General features: G+C 40.1%; 1 protein-coding gene across 2 annotated transcripts in view; it reads left to right on the top strand.

Moving 5' to 3' along the window:
• Positions 1–10,386: 10,386 nt before the first annotated feature.
• ptn (pleiotrophin) overlaps positions 10,387–14,234 on the top strand; it is a 43,321-nt gene continuing 39,473 nt past the window's right edge. The window contains exon 1 of one of the 2 annotated variants that reach the window (XM_046859603.1): positions 10,387–10,594. The gene's annotated coding sequence lies outside the window, so the exon portion shown is untranslated. The remainder of the gene's footprint in view (positions 10,595–14,234) is intronic. The other variant, XM_046859604.1, reaches the window with a different exon arrangement.

Here is a 14,234-nt window from a genome sequence, read left to right on the forward strand (position 1 = left end):
AAAAACTTTTCTAAGTGGGCTAGTAACACAAAATTTCCACCAGATGTATCCATAAAGCCAAATATTGAATTCATACAAAGAAATCAGAACATTTAAGTATTCAAGTTCAGTCATAATAAATAAAGTGAAATAAAGGGAATAAGTATTAAACACATGAAGATAACAAGGTGCAAAATGGCATAGAAAGCCAGGAGATCACCTGAAATCTGTCAGTATTGAGAGAGAAACCCTGCCCCCTATCAGTACTAATTGATATCAGCTGCTTTAGTCCTAATTGATGGCTTATAAAGGCTTCTCATTACCCAGGAGACACACAGGAAAGACTTCATGATGGGTAAAAGCAAAGAACTCGCTCAAGATCTTCGTAATCTTATCGTTGAAAAGCATTTTCATGGGAATGGTTATAGGTGCATTTCCAGAATGCTGAATGTTCCTGTGAGCACTGTGGGGGCCATTATCCGAAATGAAAAGAGCATCAGTTCACCATAAACCGGCCACGATCAGGTGCTCCACGTAAGATCCCTTCCGAGGAGTCCAAATAATAATCAGGAGAGTTCACCAAGAGCCAAGAACCACTTGGGCAGAACTTCAGGAAGACCTTGCATCAGCAGGTACTGTTGTTTCAAAGAAAACTATAAGCAATGCACTAAACCGCCATGGCATCCATGCACGCGCACCACGCAAGACTCCATTGCTGAACAAAAGGCATGTTGAGGCTCGGTTAAAGTTCGGTTAAAGTTTACGAAAGAGCATTTGGAGAAGCCTGTGGATTATTGGGAGACTATAGTATCGTCAGATGAAAGCAAAATTGAACTTTTTGGCAGTCATTCTACATACTATGTTTGGAGAAGAAATGGCACTGCCCACCACCCCAAGAACACCATACCAACAGTTAAGTTTGGGGGTGGAAGCATCATGGTTTGGGGCTGCTCTTCAGCAAGGGGTACTGGCAGACTTCATGTTATTGAAGGCAGGATGAATGGAGAAATGTACCGGGACATTCTGGATAAAAATCTGCTGCCATCTACCAGAAAGCTGAAAATGAAAAGAGGGTGGACATTTCAGCACGATGTGTCATATACAGTTGAACCCACTTATCTCGACCTCGGTTAACTCGCCAACCCTATTAAGTCGACGTTTTGAAGTAGAACCGCCAAATTCTCGCTTTGTCTTAGCATTTTCTCATCGGTTATGTATATTTTTTTTATGTTGCCGAACACTAATATCTCAAACACGAGGGGGGGCAAATTTGCCACTTAATGTCGGTTATATGGCCCCTTCGGCGGCGGCATTCCCCGAAGCACCCTGCTTCTTCTCCTCGCAGTCATGCTGATCACACACACCTGACTCTCTTTCACCCACTCATCCCATCTCCTATTTAAGCCCCTCACCTCCACACACTCGCGGTCGGTTATTGTTTGTGCATGATCGTATGTGTTGGTTCATGGCGGTCTGTGTAATCGCGTATACATATCCCGCTACGTAAGAAATTTCAAGCACGTTAATATATTGCCGCAATATTGATTTTAGTTTGTCTCGATCATCGGTTATCTCAACGCTTTTTGTCTTCAACATTTTTTTAAAGTACTTTCTTGTTAACAGAGCTAGTCTCGATAACACCACGTCCATTGTCATGTCCTTGATCATTGAAAAAGGATACACTGGCACTTTGGTGTGTTTGGTGGATTCACCATTGATTACTCTCACTCATATTGAAGGTCTCTGTGGGGACTGCTCCAGTAGGAAATCCATGCAGGGAAATCCACAAGAGACTAGGGTCTTCCCCCTACTTCCTGGTTCTTTATGTCAGGGATCACCTGTTAATTTCTCTTGGTGTGTTGTAGCGAATGGGAGAGAAGAGGGAAAAACCATTAAAAAAGATAAAATGAGTATATAGTTTGAATCACAGTTTGCCCGCATTCTCCACCATTATATGTAGCGAATTTAGCTCGCAAAGAAAAGGAAATATTTCTAAGTAATTATAACGCGTTATAGTTACTCCTAAATATTTAAATTAAGTTGAATTGACGGTTATGGAATTAACGTTACACTTACTGGGTTTGTTCGTTCGGCGAACAGACAGTATAATCTTTATTAATTCTATCAAATAGGTATCTCTCTGGCCAAGAAAGATGCAACTCCCCCGTACAATTACTAGGGCATGTAGTTTAGACCGAATATTGCCTTAACCTTAAATTGTGGGCGGTACTCAGAGACAATCACTTGTGAAAAATACGGCGTTAAATGAATGGGACAAACACAACATAAAACTAACTACACAAACAAAAAGAAATAAAGAAAATAAAAATGAAAATAAAAATAAACAAAAGTTAGAAATAGGTAAAGGAGGAAAAGAAAGGAGAAGTAGAAAGGAGAGAAAGCAAGGAAAGGAATGGCAAGCTTACGCTTCAAAATTAATCACACCCTAACTGAGAAATCGTCACGGAAATATAAATTCAGCTTAAAATAAGGGGCTCAAGCTTGACACGTCTAAATTGTTTGGTAAACCGGTTACTTGCATTGGCTTGTTGCACAAGAGTCCGGATGCGGTAGACAAAAGAATCTTGGACGAGTCGGTTACGATGGAGTCAGATGTTCTTCCAGCTTCTCCTGAAGATCAGAGCAGTTGTTGTTCTTGAAGATAAAGCTTGCTGGAAGAGATTTGAGATCTTGTCGCGAAGAGTCGCTGCTGGGCTGTTCTAAGCGTCCGACTGTCCGGGCCTTCGGACCCCGGGCCTTCGGGCTTTCCAGTTGAGCCGAGTGAGCGAGCTTGCTTTACTTAACTGAACCTTGATTAGTTGGGTTCAAGATGTTTTAAAGGTCCTGAACCCCACCCATCTTTGGGGGAATGGCCAATGCTATGGCCTGAAATTTTGGAGGAAAGACTCCCTTTGTTCATGCGTCTGTGGGCATGGTTTCCGGGCTATACTTGATTTGGAGGACTTTAAAGTTTTATCCAAAGTGTATTAAGACGGTATGGTACCTTTCGTGATCAAATAAAATGCACCATTGTTTAAAAAATAAGTAACAGATAATTTTGTGGTCATTTGGATACTAAACATGAAAAGGAATTACAGCACTAGAACAGGGGTAAATTAATATACAGATGTTTGTGTCTGTGTGTGTGTGTGTGTGTGTGTGTGTGTGTGTGTGTGTGTAAGGTATAGAGACTGTGTTATCAGTCTTCTGAGGGGGAGTGTGACACTATACACCACCCTCAATAAAATTGTAAGTCGGGTTGCTCATTCTTTGATTGAAGAGCAGATGTCGAAGGTTAAAAGGGATGCCTGGGACATGACATTTAAATGACCTGTGCCAGATGCTACAGTGTTTTCATTGTGAGAACTGTATATATCAGATATCATGGTATGATAAGGAAGGTCCCATCTACCAACATTCTCCTTTATAGAGCCTGGGCCATTTGTCCAACAGAATCAGTAAATGGAAAAAGTACAAACCTGATTTAAAAAAAGTTGGGACACTGTACACATTGTGAATAAAAAAGGAATGCAACAATTTACAAATCTCATAAACTTATATTTTATTCATAATAGAATATAGATAACATATCGAATGTTGAAAGTGAGACATTTTGAAATGTAATGCCAAATATTGGCTCATTTTGGATTTCATGAGAGCTACACATTCCAAAAAAGTTGGGACAGGTAGCAATGAGTGGCCGGAAAAGTTAAATGTACATATAAGGAACAGCTGGAGGACCAATTTGCAACTTATTAGGTCAATTGGCAACATGATTGGGTATAAAAAGAGCCTCTCAGAGTGGCAGTGTCTCTCAGAAGTCAAGATGGGCAGAGGATCACCAATTCCCCCAATGCTGTGTCAAAAAATAGTGGAGCAACATCAGAAAGGAGTTTCTCAGAGAAAAATTGCAAAGAGATTGAAGTTATCATCATCTACAGTGCATAATATCATTCAAAGATTCAGAGAATCTGGAACAATCTCTGTGCGTAAGGGTCAGGGCCGGAAAACCATACTGGATACCCGTGATCTCCGGGCCCTTTGACGGCACTGCATCAAATACAGGAATGCTACTGTAATGGATCACAACATGGGCTCAGGAATACTTCGAGAAAACATTGTCGGTAAACACAATCCACTGTGCCATTCGCCATTACAGGCTAAAACTCTATAGGTCAAAAATATGTTGTATTCTGAATAAAATATTAAATTTTAAACTTCCACATCATTGCATTTTGTTTTTATTTACAATTTGTACAGTGTCCCAACGTTTTTGGAATCGGGTTTGTATAAATGCTATACTTTTGACCCTGAAAATGCATAAAGATGTTCACGAATATCCTCAGGATTTCTATTTCATAGAAGCAGGAATGGGAGGGGGCTGATTGGGATTGAGCACAAGAGAGACGAGTGGCTGCATGCCCCAGATATGCCACCATATACGGCTTCTGCCAGCTGGATCGCGTAGTTCACTATCGCTAGCTTGGTGTCATTTGACCGACTCTTAAATTCCTGCTAACAGTCACGAAACAAACTCCTTCAGCATCACTCGGTCCACGAGTAGCCACCCTGTGGGTCAGTTATTGATGTTTTTTCAGATTGAAGCTTTTTTCTTTGGTGCAAAAGTATTCAATCTGAAACAACAGCATCAGCAAACAGAAATGTAATAAAAAAAGTCTTTTTAGAGTGGCAGTGGCCAAGGTTAGAACAGGACTCAGCATTCATGCCCAGCCACAATAATTCTATCCAGTATATTGTGTCATATTTCTGGTGCATGTTCCAAATTCCCTTACATCATCACAGGCATATTTCTTCATCTCATCCAGCATAGAATCATGGCATTTTTACAAGTAGTAGTGTGCCAGTAGGCAATGGCCTGGAATAAGAATTGTACATTTATAAAACTAGAATTATTCAAGAATTCACCAGTCCATGGACTAACCCTGTAATAATAGTACCAGAAGGAGATCGCATACTTATACTCATACTTGGTTCTGCAACAACTTATAAACATTGAATAAGTTGTTCGACTGCCATATATACCCGCTGAGCTACACTTTATCGACAAAAGTATTGGGACACCTGACTTTTCCTGCCATATGTGGTTCTTCTCCAAACTGTTTCCACAAAGCTGGAGGCACACAATTGTATAGGGATAGACTTTGGATAGGGTATAATACAACTTTGTGTTCACTTAAACTTGGAAACCCAAACCTGTTCCAGCATTGCAATGCCTTTGTGCACAAATGAATCTCCATGAAGATATGATTTGCATGGTTTGGAGAGGAAGATCTTAAATGGCCTGCTATACAGCTCTGATCTCAACCCTACTGAACACCTTTGGGATGAATTGAAACTCTGACTGCACCCCAGGCCTCCTCACCTTCTCACCTACATCAGTACCTAATTTTACAGTTCCTTGAGTCTGATGAACACAAATGTCCACAAGCGTACTCCAAAACCTAGTGGAACATCTTCTCAGAAGCAAATTATGAATAACTTTTGGCAATATAATGTATGTAAGATTTTTTTTTAAAAGTCCAGGTCATCAGGGTCAGAATGGACATTGTCCCAAAGCAGCTTTATGGAGATAAAGAGGTTATAAAATATGAATTTATAACTTTCCTGTAAGTTTATCTTTAACTGTAAGTTTGAGATAGTGGTGACTGTGGTAAAGGAAAAACTCTATGAGACATCATGAGGAAGAAAACTTAAGAGAAACCTGATTTGAAAGGGAACCCATCCTCATCCTCAACACCAAATGTCCATTCAATAAAGTTCCTCATTTTTGATGTGTACTGCTCAGTTATGGCTGCTTAAATGCACAACTGCAAATTGTAGCCGGCTGTTGATATTAATTACGGTCCAAATTCATCCTCAAAGTTCTTGATCACATTGCTTAGTAATTTCATGGCCACAGCGGACCATCTGCATGTTTGATTTGGCACATGTTTTTACGCTGGATGCCCTTCCTAACGCAACCCTCCCCATTTATCTGGGCTTGGGACCGGCACTAAGGCTTGTGCAACCCTAATGGCTGGGGTCGGTTCCCTGACCGGGGATCGAACCCAGGCCGCAGCGTTGAGAGCGCCGCATCCTAACCACTAGACCACCAGGGGACCTTGTTGAACTCATACTGATGAGGTAAAATTATACCAATGAGGATGATTTGATCACATTAATGTATGGAGATCAGACAATAGATTTTCCTCTAAACCCTGCATATTTTGAGTGCCTACTGTAGGAAGATCTGACTGAAAGTTCTTACTCTTTACCTGAGCTCTTTAAACAGTCTGGTCATTTTGGATAAATGGCTACTGGCTCTGGTTTGACTGTTGTCTGTAGTTTGTGATAACTATAGGTGAAGACACTTGAGTTTAATAAGGTATTTTCAGTAAATAAAGACTGCATACAGTATGAGAACCCCAGTGTTCGACTGGCAAAACACATGTGTAGCGTGATGCACACATGAATACATCTGAGTTAGACTTTTTTTACACCAACGGAGGAAGAGAAATTGATTTGGTTTCGGACATACTTAAAAATCCATTTTCAAGAAAAGCTAGACATCGTGAGGAGGTCGGCCAACCCCGAAGCTAGCTAGCGTGTCTCAGCCCGGGAAAGAATTTGTTCACCACTTCCAGACCAGTGAATACGAACGGCACCACTGGCTTACAGCCTCTGAGGAGCGGTGCAAATTATGAGTCTGTATCTCTGGTGAATAGGTTGGATTTTATTTACATTTTAATGTTTTTGTCATGTTATTAGACAAATATTGGTTCTGAACTGCTCCAGATGATGTAGGAGGCACAGTTGCGGTTGTAGTGTGGAGGTTTGAAGTCTTAACTGGGTTTCTTGTTTTAGTAAAATGGTATTCACCCTCCATATGTGAAATGCGTTGTTATATTGCGTTTTTTTATAGTATTGATGTTTTCTATAATTGCGACGTGATAGTGGTGGTATTACGAGGTGGATTAAGTAGGCTAAGTCCACACTGAAGGCCCAGGTTCCAAATGCACGGCCCACCACTGATATACACAATACTTTTTTGAAATGCTATCTATTATTGACTTGAATGTACAGTAAGTATGCAATATTAACACCTCGCTTGGAATTATTCTTCAGTGAATGAATGCAGTGTCTTTCTCTTGCAGTTTCTCATTTACATGGTCACATCTCTATTGAGTCCGTTAAAGATTAATCTCATTGTAACAATGTGACATGTAGCTGTAAATGTGTGTGTTTGTGTAAGAGAGATTTTTATTCTAAGGAATTAGAATTCCCCGGTGCCTCCTATTCCCCTTCCTTCTTCACACACAGACAGCTTATAATGAATAAGGAAAGGATAGAAAGAAAAAATGAAAAAAAAAAAATGAAATGGCTGTCAACTCTTTCCCCATACCATATGCTGTACACCTAGACCAGCATACTGTTTCAATGCATTGGGGTGTGAGTGTGTGTGTCTTTTTTTCTGATCTCCTTTGGGACTGCTATATATGCCACATCACCAGTTGCTGGAGTGGAAGTGGAAGATTTCATTTGGTTTCATCAGACACATACACACACACACACACACACACACACACACACACACACACACACACACACACATGGAGCACACTTCAATGTGGCCAAAATCTTGGAGTTCTTTTTTTTCATCTTTTTTGTCATATATCTGAATATATTTTTCTGACTCAACAGACACACAAAAGATGAGAAATCACTCATGTGCAGGTCAGAATGGAGTAGACGGTTAGGACTGATCAGTGCTGGACATCCAGACCTCCTTCCTCCATCCTTAATCCTTCTTTATGCATTTTATTTACCCTGTTGGCCAAACAAAAATAAATAAGGTTGCCACGAGTCGGGTAGAGTATGACATCTAATATCTGCTTGTGCACTGGTATTTTGAGCACATAATGGGACTCATAGCATAGACACAAGACAATTGTCCTAACTTGAAGTGATGGCTAAAACTCCTGTAGCATTTCTAAGAATATGGTTTGTAGTATGTGTGCTATTTATTGCATGTCACCTCATATTCATATAAACAATACACTTTATACCAGAAGCTAACCCAGCATTAGGGTTGCACAAGCCAGTTCACTTTTAGTGCCAGTTTCAAGCAAATGGGGAGGGTTGCGTTAAGAAGGGATCAGAAAAAGAGAAATTCATATCGGATCGGTCGAGGCCCGGGTTACCAACGACCGCCACAGGTATCATTAGCTGCAGTTTTGTAGATGCTCTGACTCAGTCGTCCAGCCATCAAAATATGTTCCTTGTCAAACTCGCTTAAATACTTACGCTCGCCTATTTTTCCTGCTTCTAACACATCAACTTTGAGGACAAAATGTGCACTTGCTGCCTAATATATCCACCCACTACAAGGTGCTATGATAAAGAGATAATCAGTGTTATTCACTTCACTGGTCATAATGTTATAATGTCATAGTGTAATGCCTGGTCAGTATATAATATTATAACAGATAACATTGGCACTGTTGGAAATATGTTGCATTGTAAGATTTTGTGTTTATGTAAACAATGCCAAACGCAATAGAAATTGGCATTGCATGTGAGACAGTTCTCTGATATGGTTTAACATTTGCACAAATAGTCTGTTTTGGATATCAGAAAATGCAGGGTGGGTTTAAATTTAATATTTGGTAAGATAAGGGTTCAAAAGTAGAGATTTATGTAAGCAGCTTATAAGACCCATGTACCAAAAAGACATTTGCTAAAAAGCTGTGTGGTTTCAAGGAAGAGAGTGGCTGACTTTTGAATTCCATCTATCAAGCTGTTTCAATGTGACTTTATTCTTAAGCTGCAGGAAAAGAAATTGGGGAACAGTGCTTACTGAGGTCTGAGGGTTGAGGAGAGTGGTCTTAAATTTTGCACACTCAGAGCAGTTGGTAGATGCAGTTTTGCCACAGTCGGAACCGTGAACTACATACAAAGACAGCCTGCTAAGAATGAAAATTGACTCTTGATTTTTGATTGGTCTCACCACACACCTCGATAGCCTTCTCCACAATTGACTGTTGCCCAGGGGAAGTTTAAATTTGGCCTGCTTTGTCCACTGCATCTCTAGACTTGTATTTTGTGTAGAAAAAAGCAGGTGGCCTTCAAACCTGATGGTGACTTGAGAACTCAAGTCACCATCAAGTACCATTTGTCCTGCAGCTTTAGAACAACTGCGCTCAGCACAAGCTTTCACCAAGCTAATCCTCTGTTGATAATCTGAGTTGATGGTATTGAGTGATCACCACCTTAGGTTTCTTCGAGTACTGAGCTTCTCTCAGCATTTCATTTGAAGCTTTACTTCCATTGCACATCTCTTAAAGTCTCTCCTTAAGGAAGCATCTAACCTAGAATAGAACAGTTCAGGAAGTATGGTTCCTTTTCTCAAAGACCCAGATCCACCCAAGAACCTTTCACTGTCAAGTGAGTTACACTGTCATAATTATATCCGTTTTGACCTTCTGTCCACACTGAGACAACGTTTCTCAAAAAGCGCTCTCCAAAGTGGCTAAATTTACAGTGTTGACTGTGTGGGAAAACGAAGGCTGTCGAATACGATGATGCATTTTTTAAACATTGCCGAGGCGTCTCAAAGACCCGGAAAGTAAATATACAGCAGGTGTAAATGACGCGGGTCGGAGCGTCTTACGTTTTGCTTGTACGCACTACAAGGACCTGAGCATTTTCAGACGTTTCGGTGTGGATGAGCAACTTTTGTAAATGTGGACACGGCGCGTGGAAAAAGTACAAAAAGTTGTCACCAATCAAGCAGAACTATGGCATTGGAAACAGGCAGTTAAATTTGCACTGCTGAAATTGTGTCATTTGCTGGAGGGAGCCACATATTACCATTTTCATGTACCTTCAGAACCAAGAGGAGTCAAGCAAAGGTCTCAAACTGCATCACTCCTTATGGACCCCGTACAAGTCAGGATCTAAGAATGACAAAGCAAACTCTCTTTCATTGTTTACAGATGACCCTAAAAGAGGACAGAGGAACACACCAATGAAACAGTCCTCAGAGTTTCCTTCCTGCCCTCCGAGAACATCCCATAACCTGGGCACATACTGTACTCTCCTAGCCACTCTCTAGTTATGCACTAGATGCCCTCACCAGTCTTCAATGGCCCCAATGCATGATGGGTTTATTTACACTTGAACAAATCTGGAGCAAATCCTTGACAGAGATTACAGACAGACCTCACAGCAGGTCCGTTTTGTTTGTATGTTCCAGTCAGTTTCAAATATTCATAGCTGTTTCTTTTTTCCTATTTCAGTGTCATCCCTCGGGTGACCTTGTGTTAATGAAAGCGTGAACATGAGAGCTGCTCGTTCAGCACCCACCCCCGACCCCCCCGAGGCACCACCCAAATACAACAACCCCCACTACTCTCTCTCACACACACACATACACACACACACACACATACACACAAATACCATAATCACAACCCTGTGGCTTCAAGAGACAGAGTTTGCAAGAGGAAGCGAGTGAATGTATAAGAGCAACAAAGAAGGCGAAATCCGAGGCAAAGTGAATGAAAAGAAAGGAGATAAACTGCTTCGTTTGAGGAACTCGTGCCTTCATTTGAAAGTAAGTACCATGCATAAGAGCTCAAAGTGGAAGGGAGGTGCATTGGGACAGGAATCGAGAGAAGAGATAGCAAATTTTTCACAGAGCCTGAAGGAAACCGTGTGCTCTGAATACATCACTTTGAGACACCTGTGAGCACAGAGGAGACAGGTTGAGGCTTTTCGGAGGAGATTTGCGGTCAGACAGAATCTCTATGCTCTGTGTACGAAGGCAGGTTTGAGAGTGTGTTGGTTTCCCAAATGTGTTTGCTCCTCAAACCCACAGAAACCTCTTGCTTAAAGCAGAAGAGGAAAGCTGGAACTTGTCTGAGTCCTGAGAGATGGGAGCTGTTGTGGGGAATGTGTCTGTATCGTAAATGCAAATGTGAAGCTCAACTTTATCAGCTAATAGAGTGTTTCAATTTACTTGCTCTGTCATTACACAAACTTTTTAGCTAAGATGGTTTTTAAATGATTTTCTTTTGAAAGAATCTGCAATCTTTTCTTTCCTTTGACACATAAAAAGGAAAGAATGAACACCTTTCAAGTAGCTCGGGTTTGCACCGTGAAATTAGAGCAATAATCTTTTAAGTGACATCCCCTAGCATTGGTGGTGCTTAACTTTCCCTAGCACATCCAACACAGCATTTGCTTTAAATGTCATGTTTTGTAGCAGTCAAACCATTATCAGTTTAAAAAAGAAGAAGAACGAGAGAAGCGTAGGTTTACTTGTTTATTCTTTTGCCTGAAGGAGAAAAAATGTGTGACGAAAATTTGAGCATAAAAATGGGTTTTGAGTTCTTATCACCAGCTACATCTTTATAGCCACCATCCAATTTTAGTTTGAAGTGTTTTAACTTCTTGTATATATATTTAAGTTTAAAGCAACAGTACATGTTTGAGTGAGTTCTTATATCATTCCCATAGCACGTGAAATTCTAAAAGAATTCGAGACAGAATGTGGAAAAAAAGGTGGGCATTTCCTGATTGGAATGGGAATTAGAGTTAAAAGCAGTTGCTTATATAAAAAGAATAGAAAAGAGTAAAGAAAAAGGGCCTCCGTGTGTTTGCTGTTGCTATAGTTATCCGCTATCCTACCGCAGCCACTCTAGCCAAGCTGAACTTTTTCCCTTTCGTCCGTCTGCACACAAAAGAGACTAAATGGACGCCTACACTGAAAAGAGATACTTACCATCAGTGTGTAATGAGACAGTGTTTAACAAGCACCTATTAGATCTACAACATTAGCATAGGACGCCCAGGAGATAAAAGCTAGGAGAGATTTAACTTTTTGTTAGATGCCTTTCTCTAAATGCCCTAAAAAACATTCCAAATTAGTAAATAAGTTAAAACCCTGTGTTTTCTGGCTGGCTGTGAGTTTTTTTCTTCCCTCATTCTTTACTGGGGACACCAGTAATTCCCTGTATGTGTCTAGGATGCCAAGTATTGCAACACTTGGCATGTGTCCAAATAGGTGGAAGAAAAGGGTTCGAGTCTGTTCATGTTAACAAGGACTGAATTCTCTTTTTCACTGTTTAGTTTTACAGTTTCCATTCCAAAAAATGTTTTTACAATCATTATTGTTAGGAAATACAACACTCTGGGTCTCAGCCTCAGTTGAGCACTGTGTCCCAGATGACTGTTATAATTGAGATACACCAGAGGTCCTTACAGCAGCTCAAACCTGAGCTAATAGGATGCCAGAGATGAAGCAGACCTCTGCATATCTTAAATAGGAAGACGTCAATCTGTGTCTGATGTATTAGTCCCAAACTGGACTAACTTCTACCAGTTGATTTGTTAGCTCTTATTACCTGCTAGTTTCCACTAGCTAACAACACACTTTCCAATTTAATTAATGAAGTAAAATAACAATATTTTGTAGCATATCCTTTCTGCATACGTTTTTTAATGTGTAACCGACCTCACCAAACCATTGCATTCTTCTTTGTAATCCTTTTCCTGATTGTGCCACTGCTTACTTCTGTTTCCTATGGTCTTTTGTCTCTTCTATAGTTAAGGTTAAGGTCTGGTTATGAACTTGTTTTAAACCATTAATTAAATCCACTGCTGTGTTGGAAATACGTTTTAAGTCATTGTTTAGCTGCACAATGAGGTTCCTCATAATCAGACCGGAAGCATTTCTCTGTAAACTGACAGTGTTTCTGGAGACCTTCTTCTGAATTTATTCTGAAAAAATGTATGAAAAAAGGTTAAGAAAAATATAATAATTAACTTTTTAGTTATACTATACTTTTAATTTTACTTATACTTTATACTTATTTTATTAATTTACTCTTTTTTGCCTTATACTCTATTTCTATTTTCATGTTTACATGTTGGATAGTCATAAAAAAAAGCATTCCACTACATCGTCATACTCTGTATGAATGTGTATGTGACAAATCATATTTTTAATTCGAAACTTAAAAAAGCTCTGAAATAAAAAAAGATCATCAGCGGTTTGCCTGCATGGAACAGATATTGATGTTTTTCCAGAAGCAAACTGCTGCCATGCTGTGCCACTCTCCAGTGCTCGAGAGGCACATAGGGGTCTCGTTGTTGACTGATGAGTGTTTGGCTGATGTAGTGCAGTGAAGCTTCTTAGTAACAGCCACAAAGACTTTCTGTAAAGTGAAACCAGACTGGTTCGGATCTTGGAGATCTTGTGAAATAGTGTGACGCATTGATGAGCTCTTATAGGCAGGTGGATGAATTGCTGGAGCAAAGAATTTATAGGATTTTGTATCTGTAGATAGAGGAAAAAAAACATGCTAGAAGGGTAGGAGTGCAGAGTGCAGTGTAGGAAACCGGGCAGCAGGGAACATTTGGCATATCTTACTATTCTCATTAAACAAGGTGGCAAAATCATGAAGTCAGGAAGGAGGGGGAAAAAAAGAGAAGGAAGGTTGAGAAAATGTTTGAAAGCTTATGCATAACTAATGCAGGTGATTTCCCCTGTTAAAAGATGTGGTAGCAGCAGTAACGTTCCTTCAAGAGAGTGGTACAAGAGGAGATTGGTGTTAAGTTGTATTAAGGGTAGCGCTGTGCTTCAAACATTGACATTCTGATCACAGTGTCATAAGTTTAAATCCCAGCCTTTCCACATTGTTATTGCTGTATATTTAAACAGGACTGTTAAGCTTCAGCTTTATAAGTGGATAAGGGTGTCTACAAAATGCCATATCTTTCCTTTACCCTTAAAATATTTCTCCACATAATGAAGAGGTAGGTACAAAAAGCATATTTGAATTTCTGCAATCGAAATCCCTCAGTTTGTGTTTAAAGAGTAATTAAATACTGTGAAAAAAAGGAGATTTTTCTCTTGCTGAGACGATTTGCTGGATCTTCGGATGGTCCACATGACCAGGATGAATTTAGACTGTAATCGTTGTAAACAGTGTTACAGTGGTTAGGAGCTACAGCTGCCATGCACAGTTTTGCATTCATGTCTCAATCTGTGACCAGTGATAACCTCAACAATGATGGGAATGGACATTCGGTGTCACCCAGATAAGGATGGGTTCCATTTAGAGTCGGGTTTACTCTGGTTCCTCTCAAGGTTTCTTCCTCATAACATGTAAGGGAGTTTTTTCTTGCCACAGTCACCATGGCTGCTCATCAGGGATAAATACACACCATTCACCTTGACTGTTGATTTC

Source organism: Silurus meridionalis, chromosome 10 (genome assembly GCF_014805685.1).
Source record: "Silurus meridionalis isolate SWU-2019-XX chromosome 10, ASM1480568v1, whole genome shotgun sequence".
Classification (NCBI taxonomy): Eukaryota; Metazoa; Chordata; class Actinopteri; order Siluriformes; family Siluridae; genus Silurus; species Silurus meridionalis.